Here is a 4231-nt window from a genome sequence, read left to right as displayed (position 1 = left end):
GGATGTGGTGGTCCTCGCAGAAGTCTAGGAACTTCCTGCCAGTGAACTGAGTGCCATTGTCGGTGATGATGGAGTTCGGGACCTTGAAGCGATGGATGATGTTGGTGAAGAACGCCACCGCCTGCTCGAACCTGATGCTGTTTAGGGGTCGGACCTTGATCCACTTGGAGAATTTGTCGATAGCGACCAGCCGGTGCGTGAAGCCCCCGGGTGCCTTCTGCAAGGGACCGACGAGGTCCAGACCCCAGACAACAAACGGCCAGGTGATGGGTATTGTTTGCAGGGCCTGAGCGGGCAGGTTTTTCTGTCTTACGTAGAATTGACACCCTCGGCAGGAGCGTACAATCCTAGTTGCGTCGGCCACCGCGGTGGGCCAGTAGAAACCTTGTCGGAAGGCGTTTCCAACGAGGGCTCGAGGTGCTGCGTGATGACCGCAAGCCCCCGAGTGTATTTCTTGCAATAGCTCCTGACCTTCGGCGATGGATATGCATCGTTGGAGGATGCCCGAGGGGCTGCGGTGGTAGAGCTCCTTTTTGTCACCCAGTAAAACAAACGACTTGGCGCGCCGCGCCAGTCACCGAGCTTCGGCTTTGTCGAGGGGTAGCTCTCCTCGGTGGAGATATTGCAGGTACGGGGTCTGCCAGTTTCGATTAGGCGTGACCCCATTCCGCTCTTCCTCGACGCGTAGTGCCTCACCCTCGGGGGCCGAGGGTGCCTCGGGCTGGGCCGAGGCCTCCTCGGGCTCGGGCGTGTAGTCGGTCTTGACGGAGGGTTGATGTAGGTCTCGGGAGAAGACGTCCGGGGGAAACGTTGTCCGCCCCGATGCTATTTTAGCCAGCTCATCCACAGTCTTGTTGTACCGTCGAGCGATGTGGTTGAGCTCGAGCCCGTAGAACTTGTTTTCCAGGCGCCGAACCTCGTCGCAGTAGGCCTCCATCTTTGGGTCGCGGCAGGGGGAGTTCTTCATGACTTGGTCGATGACAAGCTGCGAGTCGCCATGAGCGTCGAGGCGCCGAACCCCTAGCTCGATGGCGATGTGCAACCTGTTAACCAGAGCCTCGTACTCGGCCATGTTGTTTGACGCCGGGAAGTGGAGGCGCAGCACGTAGCGGAGGTGCTTCCCAAGGGGTGAGAAGAAGAGCAGGCCCGCACCCGCTCCTGTTTTCATCAGCGACCCGTCGAAATACATGGTCCAGAGTTCCAGTTGGATCAGAGCTGTTGGAAGCTGGGTGTCGACCCATTCAGCCACAAAGTCCGCCAAGACTTGGGACTTGATGGCCTTCCGAGGAGCGAACGAGATCGTCTCGCCCATGATCTCCACCGCCCACTTTGCAATCCTACCCGAGGCCTCTCAGCACTGGATGATCTCTCCCAGGGGGAAGGATGACACCACAGTCACTGAATGAGACTCGAAGTAGTTTCACAACTTTCGCCGCGTCGGAATTACTGCATACAGTAGCTTCTGAATTTGCGGGTAGCGGATCTTGGTCTCAGATAGCACTTCACTGATGAAGTAGACCGGCCTTTGGACGAGCAATGCATGCCCTTCTTCTCGTCTCTCGACTACAATCGCGGCGCTGACCACCTGAGTGGTTGCGGCTACGTAGATCAAGAGGGCTTCTCCCACAGCGGGGGGTACCAAGATGGGCGCGCTTGTAAGGAGCGCCTTTAAGTTCTCGAGGGCTTCCTCGGCCTCGGGGGTCCAAGTGAAGTGCTCGGTCTTCCTTAAGAGGCGGTACAAGGGTAGGCCTCTTTCGCCGAGGCGCGAGATGAAGCGACTCAAGGCCGCAAGGCATCCCATGACCCTCTGTACTCCTTTCAAGTCCTTGATAGGCCCCATGTTGGTGTTGGCCGCGATTTTCTCCGGGTTGGCCTCGATGCCCCGCTCGGAGATGATGAACCCTAGGAGCATGCCTCGGGGGACTCCGAAGACACACTTCTCGGGATTGAGTTTCACGCCCTTCGCTCTCAGACACTTGAATGTCGTTTCAAGGTTAGAGAGGAGGTCGGAGGCTTTCCTCGTCTTGACTACGATGTCATCGACGTAAGCCTCGACTGTTCGGCCGATGTGCTCTCCGAACACGTGGTTCATGCACCTTTGGTATGTCGCGCCTGCATTCCTCAAACCAAATGGCATAGTAATATAGCAGTATATGCCAAAAGGTGTGATGAAAGAAGTCGCGAGCTGGTCGGACTCTTTCATCCTGATTTGGTGATACCCTGAATAGGCATCGAGGAATGACAGGGTTTCGCACCCAGCAGTGGAATCCATGATTTGATCGATCCGAGGCAGAGGGTAGGGAACCTTCGGACATGCTTTGTTTAGACCAGTGTAGTCTACACACATCCTCCATTTCCCACCTTTCTTTTTCACAAGCACAGGGTTGGCTAGCCATTCGGGATGGAATACCTCTTTGATGAACCCTGCAGCCATCAGCTTGTGGATCTCCTTGCCTATAGCTCTACGCTTTTCTTCGTCGAATCGGCGCAGAGGCTGCTTCACGGGTCGGGCTCCAGCTCGGATATCCAGCGAGTGCTCGGCGACATCCCTCGGTATGCCGGGCATGTCCGAGGGACTCCATGCAAACACCTCGGTGTTCGCGTGGAGAAAGTCGACGAGCACTGCTTCCTATTTGGGGTCGAGCTCGGAGCCGATCCGGACTTGCTTGCAGGCGTCGTTGCTGGGGTCAAGGGGGACGGACTTAACCACCTCCGCTGGTTTGAAGTTGCCGGCGTGGCATTTCGCATCAGGCACCTCCTTAGAGAGGCACTCCAGGTCGGGATGAGGGCCTCAGATTCGGCAAGGGCCTCAGCGTATTCCACGCACTCCACGTTGCATTCGTACGTGTGTCGGTACGTGGAGCCGACGGTGATGACCCCGTTGGGGCCCGGCATCTTGAGCTTGAGGTAGGTGTAGTTGGGGACGACCATGAACTTGGTGTAGCATGGTCTCCCTAGTACTGCGTGGTAGGTTCCTCGGAACCCGACCACCTCGAACGTGAGGGTTTCCTTTCGGAAGTTGGAGGGAGTCCCGAAGCAGACGGACAGATCGAGTTGTCCAAGGGGCTAGACGCGCTTCCTGGGGATGATCCCGTGAAAGGGCACCGCACCAGCCCGGATCGTGGACAGATCGATCTGCAAGAGCCCGAGGGTCTCGGCGTAGATGATGTTGAGGCTACTGCCTCCGTCCATGAGGACCTTGTGAGCCTGATGTTGCCAATGACGGGGTCGACAACAAGCGGGTACTTTCCTGGGCTCGGCACGCGGTCGGGGTGGTCGCCTTGGTCGAAGGTGATGGGCTTGTCAGACCAGTCTAGGTCGACTGGCGCCGCCACCTTCACCGAGCAGACCTCCCGGCGCTCCTGCTTGCGGTGCCGAGCTGAGGCGTTCGCCACCTGCCCACCGTAGATCATGAAGCAGTCATGGACCTCGGGGAACTCTTCCGCCTTATTGCCTTCCTTCTTGTCGTCATCATGGGCTCTGCCACCTTCCGCCGGGGGCCCGGCCTTGTGGAAGTAGCGCCGAAGCATGACGCATTCCTCAAGGGTGTGCTTGACGGGACCCTGATGATAGGGGCACGACTACTTGAGCATCTTGTCAAACAGGTTGGCCCCTCCGGGAGGCTTCTGAGGGTTCCTGTGCTCGGCGGCGGCAACAAGATCTGCGTCGGTGGCGTCGCGTTTCGCTTATGACTTCTTCTTGGCCTTCTTCTTTGTGCCGCGCTGGGCAGACGCCTCGGGGACGTCCTCCTGTTGGCATCCCTGAGGCTACTTGTCCTTCCGGAAGATGGCCTCGACCGCCTCCTGACCAGAGGCGAACTTGGTGGCGATGTCCATCAGCTCGCTCGCCCTGGTGGGAGTCTTGCGACCCAGCTTGCTCACTAGGTCGCGGCAAGTGGTACCGGCGAGGAACGCGCCGATGACATCTGAGTTGGTGATGTTGGGCAGCTCGGTGCGCTGCTTCGAAAACCGCCGGATGTAGTCCCGCAGGGATTCCCCTGGCTGCTGGCGGCAGCTTCGGAGATCCCAGGAGTTCCCAGGGCGCACGTATGTGCCCTGGAAGTTTCCAGTGAAGGCTTTGACCAGATCGTCCCAGTTGGAGATCTGCGCAGGAGGCAGATGCTCCAGCCAGGCTCGGGCAGCGTCGGAGAGGAACAGGGGGAGGTTGCGGATGATGAGATTGTCATCGTCCGTTCCACCTAGCTGGCAGGCCAGCCGGTAGTCCGCAAGCC

The sequence above is a fragment of the Zea mays genome, chromosome 7 (genome assembly GCF_902167145.1).
Source record: "Zea mays cultivar B73 chromosome 7, Zm-B73-REFERENCE-NAM-5.0, whole genome shotgun sequence".
Lineage (NCBI taxonomy): Eukaryota > Viridiplantae > Streptophyta > Magnoliopsida > Poales > Poaceae > Zea > Zea mays.
Note: the sequence above shows the minus strand (reverse complement) of the source record.